Raw genomic sequence first — 8,552 nt, forward strand, 5'->3', positions numbered from 1 at the left:
TCTCTCTGCCTCCTGCGAGCTGGCTGCGCCACCATGCCTGGTTTATTTCCCCTGTGTTAATTGCAGGCTTTTAGTCAAATCAGTCAAAACGCATAACCCTTAAGGATGCCGACCACAGAGCGGATCTCTTTCCCAAATTGTAACAGTTTAGTTTTCCATACGGCTATAGTGAAACCAAATGGTAGCACAAGTTGAAGAGTAAAGTTGTTTAGAAATTAAAATAAATACAAAAGCAAACAAAATAAAAACAGAGGTGTTACCATCGTTGTAAACAAGAAATGGTAGAGCGGGGATGGGGGGGAGGGGGGAGGGGGAGGGTTGGGGAGTGGTCTTGCACAACTTTAATCCCTGCGCTCAGGAGGCAGAGTCAGGAGGAAGAATTCCTGTGAATTCAAGGCCAGTCTGGGCTACATGGTGAGTTTCTAGGAGAGCCAAGCTACAAATAGACTTTGTCTTGAACACTGTGCCTCCCGGTTCTGACCCTCCTCAGTACTGTCTGGCCTTAGCTGCTCTCCGAAGCTGTGACGTAAGACTCCATAAGGCCCCAAATCATGCACTTTTCATGCTCCCAAACCAGTACCTTATGGATGACTTTGCTAAATTCTGCTGCCAGCTGGAGATGGAGCCTGTTTCCACCCCACCCCCCATCCCCGCCCCGCAACAGCTGCATCCGCTTCTGTGTTGGTTCTTTCTAGACAGTTGCCTTTGAGGAGCAGGGGCCCCCTTCAGTTTAGCCTTTATTTCTCTAAATGAACCTGGATCTTCATAAGACAGAGCCACAGGGTGTGGAGTTTTACCCTCAGCGCATCTTTCTTCCTGTCCCAGGGCAGCGCAGTCCGTTTCTCTTCGGCAATTACAACTTCCTTCTCAACACCTCCCTGAAGCCCCTGTGAAACAAAGTGTTCCGTTATCTTTAAATTCAGACTCACCCAGGTTCTCAGCGCACTGGCGAATGAAGTCAGATGCTCAAGCGTGAATCACATGAACGGCTTCTATTCTGATTACTGATAAGAGTCCCAGTTGCCTCTTAAACCCCGTGAGCCAGGCCTCTCCTACCGTGTTTCTCTTAGCAGTACTGGCTTTTAAACTCCCACCAGAAGGCCCCACTATGCTACACCTCCTGCCTTCTAGGTTTTTCTAGACCAAACCACTGTACTTGTCTACATCCTGGCCACAAAACAGGTCCAGTGAGCTAAGAACTGAGCACTTCTGTCATAGTAACAAACTCATTTTGTCCCAGTTTCTTTTAGTTTGCTTTGCTTTTGCTGGCCTTAAACTCTGGAGCAGGGCGTGGTGGCGCACGCCTTTAATCCCAGCACTCGGGAGGCAGAGGCAGGCGGATCGCTGTGAGTTTGAGGCCAGCCTGGTCTACAAAGCGAGTCCAGGACAGCCAAGGCTGCACAGAGAAACCCTGTCTTGAAAAACCAACAAAACAAAACAAAAATAAACACAATAAAATAAACTCTTGACAAAAGCAAGATAAAGGGGAGGCTTTTATTTTGGCTCACAGCTCCTGGCCACAGGCCATGACAAGCACACAGTCAGGTGCTTGAAGCAGCTGCTCACACTCATCCACGGCAGAAGCGGCCATCAGGGAATGAGGGTGTGTGCAGCCTCTGCTCCCTCCCTATTGATACTGTTCAGAATCCAAGCCAGGGACATTCGCCACCTCGTGTAGGGCAGCTCTTCCTGTAGCAGTGAACACAATCAACACCCTCCCCCCCCCCCCCCCAGCCCTCTCCCCCCCCCCCCCCCCCCCCGTGATTCTTGATTCTACCAAGTTGACACTAAAGCATCACAGCGGACCAAAGGACAAGTCTTCAGAACCATGTGTGTATTAGGCAAGGGTGCTCCCGCCGAGCTACATGCCAGGCATTAAAGGTAAAATTTGAGACCACTCTCACAGATCATAAATATGCCTTACCTAGTGTATGCTCTTGATGCAGTGAGACCTTAGACTTCCTTTTAGGAAATACTTTAACATTTTATTTGATGTATATGTGCCTGCGTGTGTGTATGTATATATGTATGCATGTATGTACACTGTGTGTATACTTGGGGGCCAGCAGAGGCTGGAAGAGGGCGTCAGATTCCCTGGAAGTGGAGTTACTACCAGTTGTAAGCTGCCTGATGTGAGTCAAACCTGGATGCTAACTGACCTTAATTGTGCAGCCATCTCTCCGGCCTCAGCACTGAGCTTTTTACTAATAGCGTAGTAGCTCAGACATGAATGAAATTTTTCTAAGATGCTTATTCTCTTTGTGAGGCACAGCTGAGCCTTTTAAAAGAAAATCCTTTTGTATATTACACCTCAACTGCAGTTTCCCCTCCTTCCTCCCTTCCTAGTTCCCCTCCTGCCCCCCCCCCCCCCATCCCCCCACCCCCGCTTTAGAGGAGGGCAGGCTTACCAAGGATTTCAACCAAACATGGCATATCAAGTTGCAGTAAGACTAGGCATATGCCCTTATATTAAGGCTGGGCGGGACAATCCAGTAGGAGGAAAAGGGTCCCCAGAGGAGGCAAGACACCCAGAGACAGCACCAGCTCCCATTGTTAGGTGTCCCACAAGAACACCAAGCTACACAACCATAACATATCTGCAGAGGGCCCAGGTCAGACCCACGCAGGCTCCCTGGTTGTCGGTTCAGGTTCTGTGAGCCCGTATGAGCCCAGGTTAGTTGCTTCTGTGGGCTTTCTTGTGTTGTCCTTGACCCCTCTGACTCCTACAACCATTCCTCCACAGGATTTCCCAGGCTCAACCCAGTATTTGGCTGTGGGTCTCTGCATCTGCTCCTATCAGTTGCTGGATGAATCCTCTCTGATGATGGTTATGCTTGGCTCCTGTCTAAGATTATAGCAGAGTATCATTAGGAATAATTCCATAGACATTTAAAAATTTTTTACTTTTGGTTGTGTTTGGTTCTACCCTAGGTCTCCGGCCTATCCAGCCTCTGGTTCCTGGCCCTTCAGTCAGTGTTAGGGGTGGGATCCCTCTTGTGGCATGGGTCTCAAGTTGGACCAGTTATATTAGTTGGCCACCTTCATAGTTTCTCACCACCTTTACTCCAGCACATATTGCATAGAGGACAAATTGCAAGCTTTATGGCTGGGTTGGTGTCCCAAACCCTCTGCTGGAAGCTGGTTCAGGTGCTGTATCCTCCATTACTAGGAGTCTTAGCTAGGGTCTCCCTAATAGATTCCTTCAATTTTCCATTGCACTAACTCTCTACTTGCCCCCAAAGTGCTCCCTAATTCCAGTTGTGTCTTTCAGTATACCAGTTGAACTTCTTATCATGGAGAATGCTAGATAGCATTTTGGCATTGTAATTGGGGCCATTTTGAATATGGTGAAGTTGCCAACAAAGCCTGCAAAAATTGCACTCAGCACTCAGGAGGCAGCGGCAGGCAGATCTCTGTGAGTTCAAGGCCATCCTGGTCTACAGAGTGATTCCAGGACAGCCAGGACTACACACAGAGAAACCCTGTCTGGAAAAATAAAAGAAGAAAAATAACAACTTCCGGATGTCGAATTATATATTGTTTCAAGGCCTGAGTTTGGTGATAATTAGATTTATTTGTATCATTTATGACTACTGTTTTTTGTTTTGTTTTATTTTGTTTTCTGAGAGAGGGTTTCTCTGTGTAGCCTTGGTTGGTCTGGACTCTCTTTGTAGACCAGGCTGGCCTCGAACTCACAGAGATCCACCTGCCTCTGCCTCCCGAGTGCTGGGATGAAAGGTGTGCGCCACCACACCCAGCCTTGAGTTATGACTATTGGCAAGTCATTTAATCACACTATATCAGCTTCTTCACCTATCAGATGAGTGCGATAACAGCAGAACCTACTTTGTGTGAGTTTTTGTGCTATGGTGCACACACCATCTAGAACACTGTCCAATACTTAAAAATGCTGCCTGTTAGTGTGTTTCAACCATAAGCACAGAAACATTGACAGTGCTGTAAGTAAACCCCGGCCTAGCATGGGTGCTCCCAGGTTCTTGTCATCTTGGTTGGTTTTTGCCAATTTGCCATAAATCTAGTCATATCTGTAAAAAGGAAATCTTATTTTTTTTAAATAAAGATTTATTTATTTATTATTATACATACACGTGCTCTGCCTCCATGTACACCTGCAGGCCAGAAAAGGGCATGAGATCACATTATAAATGGTTGTGAGCCACCATGTGGTTGCTGGGAATTGAACCCAGGACCCCTGGAAGAGCGGCCAGTTCCCTTAACCCCTGAGCCATCTCTCCACCCCTTAAAAAGGGAATCTCCATTAAGAAAATGTCTCCGTAAGATTGACCTGTAGGCAAATTTGTAGGGCATTTTCTTGATCAATGGTTCATGTGGAAGGGCTCCACCCACAGTGCTGCTGCCATCCCTGGGCAGGGGGGTCCTGGATGTATAAGCAAGCCAGCGGCGGCAGGTCAGTAAGCAGCTTCAGTGCCTGCATCCAGGTTCCTGCCTTTAGTTCCTGTCCTAACTTTCTTCGACGGACTGTGATGTGGAAGCCAAACAAACCCTTTCCTTTCCGAGTTGGTTTTCTTTGTCACACCAACAGAAAGCTAACTAGGACAGCATCTTAGTCAAGAACGCAGTACAGGCACACACAGATTAGCCAAAGTACCGAGGAAACTTCGTCCAAAGCAAGGCTGTAGTGTAGACCAGAAAGAAATGATCTGTTAAGGATGATAGTGAGCCGGCCACATGGGTGAAAGAGTATTCATGAGCCTCAAGTTCGGAGCTTTATTTTAATTTATTTATTTTACTTTACTGCTGCTGTTGTTGTTGTTGTTGTTGCTGTTGTTTTCTGTGTGTGTCTCTGTGGACCACCAGGCCAGACCAGACAGTGGTTTTTGATTTTTGCTAAAGGAGTGAGAAATGTAATCCATCATTTGGAGAGGGGTGTGCACAGAACGTGTTGTAGGTGGGAGTCCCAGGTTACTCAGCCTTCCTGGGTGCTTTGTTAGAAGACGGGTGTGCACAGCCTAAGCCAATGCTAAGCGATTCCCTTCCTTGCCTCAATAATACATTCAGACACGTAAATGTAGCATATCTATCTATCTATCTATCTATCTATCTATCTATCTATCTACACTGCTTTGGCACATAAATCTCCCATAGGCAAATCGATGACCTGTGAATCTTAGCATAATTTTTAGAAACAAACAACAACAACAAAATGTAAGTAACCCTGTTTACCAGGCAAGATTGTTGTGAGAGATAAGGGAGAAAGTAAATGTAAAAGCATTTCCCAATCTGAAATGTGCTTTATATATATTGGGTGATCTGATCAGAAGATTTAGTGTTGAGAGCAATACCTAATAAGTCAGTTGTTATCACTATACCTTTTGTTTGTTTGTTTGTTTGTTTTTTGAGACAGGTCTCTCTATGGAACTCTGGCTGCTCTGGAACTCACTATATAGACCAGGCTGGCCTCGAACATACAGAGATCTGGCTGCCTGGGTGCTAGGATTAAAGGTGTGCACTCACTGGAGAAATGGCTCAGAGGTTCAGAGTGCTTGCTGCTCCTCCAGAAGACAAGAGTTTAATTCTCAACACACACAGACAGCTGGAACGTCAGCCCCAGATTATCTGATACTTTTTTTTTTTTTTTTTGGTCTCTGGGACCACTTGCCGTCATCTGCACAGACAGACACTCACTTACATAATAGAAAATAAATAAGAATAAAATCTTAACAAAAAATGCTGGATGTGGTGGTCTACTCCTTTAATCCCAGCACTCAGAAGACAGAGTTAGGCAGACTGAGGCAGGAGAATCTCTGTGAGTTCAGGGCCAGCCTGGTGTACATAGTGAGTTCCACGATAGCCAGGGCTCTGTAGAGGGACCCTGTCTCAACAAACAAACAAGTACAGCAAGCAAAAGCCATGTGTCACCATGACTGGCTTTAAATTTTTAACCTTAAAAAAATGTTTTCTGGGGTTTAGAGAGATGGCTCAGCAGTTAAGAGCACTGGCTGTTCCTCTAGAGGACCACGGTTCAATTCCCAGCAACCGCATGGCAGCTCACAGCTGTCTGTGACTCCAGTTCCAGGGGATTCGTTGCACTAGGCGTCTGTGCATGCAGGCAAAACACCCATACACATAAAAACAGCAATAAACAAATCTTTTAAAAACTATTTTCTGTGTGTACGTGTTTTCCTGTATTTTTGTCTGTTGCCGCCATGTGCCTGCCTGGTGCCCATACAGTAGGTTCTAGGGATCGAACTCAGTTCTTCTGGTAGAGCAGCCAGCGCTTTTATTTCTTAGCGGTCTTTCCAGCACCCCCTCGTCCTACCTTTAAAAAAACTGTGCTGCAGGGCTGGCAAGATAGCTCAGGAGGTAAGGGCACCTGTTGGCAATTTGAGGTTGATCCCACGTGGCAGACGGAGAGAAAGAAGTAACTGCAGCAAGTTATCCTCCTCTGACCTCCGCACTCAAGCCTCACACACGCACACACGCGTGCGTGCACACACACCAATAAATGTACTTCAACGTTTTAAAAGCATTTCCCACTCAGACTGTTGGCTGAGTATGCACTACTCTGGGAAGAAACACTTTCTGAATGGCTCCCCCTGGAGCATCTACGCTGACTCCACCAGTTTCACAGTGTGCTGAGGAACTGCTGCCGTTAGTGTGCCTGGCAAATGCTAGTTTTGGTGCCCTGTTCTTCTAATAACAGCTGGTACTTGTGACGTGCCTCCTGGCTTTGTTATGGGGCTTCTTAAGGGGTGAGTCACTGCAGCAAACCTCCTGGGTCTGAATCACCAGCCTCTGCTGTTTGCGCAGACTTTTTTTTTTTTTTTTTTTTCTTTCTTCATCTTCTTCTTTTTCTGAAATCACCGGGCAACAGAATCCTAACTTAAAGGTTCTCATTTGGGACTTTAAGCCAATGTCCCCAACTGAGACGGAAACTTTGCTTTTTCAAGACCTGAGAATATTTTCTCCGCAAAGGCCAAGATGGTTTTGACCTTGAGTTCTGCAGTGCTGAGTCTCAAGGTCATTAGGAGTCACTGGCTAAATACTTGTCTGGTGCTAGGTGCTGCTCTGGGGGTTGAGAATAGCAAACAAATCAGTTAGAATTAATTGGCTGCTCCTCGCATTTAGACATTATCAACTGAGAACTGCAGGCAGGGCCAGTTTAACCTGACTCAATAGCTATAGCACAGCATTGGCGCCCATAGGAATGGCTACACTCCTTAATTTTCCCACTCCTTAATTAGGATATCATAGAGTTATGCTCAAACCAATGCATGTTTCCTACATTTATGTACTGACTTATTTGTTCATTTGTTTAATTCAAGTGCGCCTGTATGGTGTGTGTGTGTGTGTGTGTGTGTGTGTGTGTGTGTGTGTGTGTGAGTGATATGACTTGTGTGTGGAGGTCAAAGGACAACTTTCAAGACTAGATTCTCTCCTTTCACTTTTTTTTATTCCATAGAGCAAGCCTTGCCTTTTCTTTTTTTTTAAATTGGTTTTTCAAGACAGAAAACCAATTTCTCTGTGTAGCCTTGACTGTCCTGGACTCGCTTTGTAGACCCGGCTGGCCTCGAAGTCACAGAGATCCACCTGCCTCTGCCTCCCAAGTGCTGGCATTAAAGGCATGTGCCACCACCGCCCGGCCGAGCAAGCCTTGACTTTTATTACTTTAAAAAGCTCCATATTTATTTTGCTTTCTAACTCTGCGCTTGTGCCTTCAACACTTTCACAGTGATTTTCTGCTCTTCAATAAGGAAAGCCCACTTGATCCTGTCGTGTGCACACTTGGCACACATGGAGCCACCTTGGGACTGGCTGTTGTGCTTCTCTGTCTTAGATAATCTTCCAAGGATTTTCGGCCTCGTACCATGAACCCCTCACAGTCTGCCTGGACATACACTGCGTGCACACTTAGCTGTTTCCCCAATCTTCTTGGTGTATATGTATACAATCCTGTTGCAGGGGTTCAGACAGCCTAGTTTTGTTAGCGACTGTATTGTAGGAGAGCCTACGACGAAAACGCTGGACCATTCTGAGTGCCTCTAAGCATCTTCCCCAGAAGATCAAATTCCACCTTCTTGAAGCAGGGGCTCCCTCTTTGTTTCTGTTGTGAAGCACAGGGCTAGCTGGTTTGTCACTGTATGCAGCTATCATCTGTGGGCTTTAGGGTTGAACTCAGGTCACGGGATTTGCATGCATGTGCTTTTATCCATCCACTCACCTTGCAGGTCCTGTTTTTTTTTTTTTTTTTTTTTTTTAATTTTTTAATTTTGTTTTTGTTTCTTAAGACAGGGTTTCTCCGTGTTAGCCTTGGCTGTCCTAGACTTGTTTTGTAGACCAGGCTGGCCTCGAACTCACAGTGATCCACTTGCCTCTGCCTCCCGAGTGCTGGGGTTAAAGGCCTGTACTACTACGCCTGGCATTATACATGATGATGAACCACCACATGGTTTCTGGGAACTGAACTCAAGACCTTTGGAAGAACAGCAGTGCTCTTAACCTCTGAGCCATCTCTCCAGGCTGTGAGTCCTATTTTCTACTAAAGGCGTCATTGTATGAATTACAAACCT

General features: G+C 46.1%; 1 pseudogene; it reads right to left on the reverse strand.

Moving 5' to 3' along the window:
• Nucleotides 1-7,667: 7,667 nt before the first annotated feature.
• On the reverse strand, nucleotides 7,668-8,013 carry LOC127196861 (60S ribosomal protein L34-like; annotated as a pseudogene).
• Between the last annotated feature and the right edge of the window lie 539 nt (nucleotides 8,014-8,552).

Source organism: Acomys russatus, chromosome 13 (assembly GCF_903995435.1).
Source record: "Acomys russatus chromosome 13, mAcoRus1.1, whole genome shotgun sequence".
Taxonomy (NCBI): Eukaryota; Metazoa; Chordata; class Mammalia; order Rodentia; family Muridae; genus Acomys; species Acomys russatus.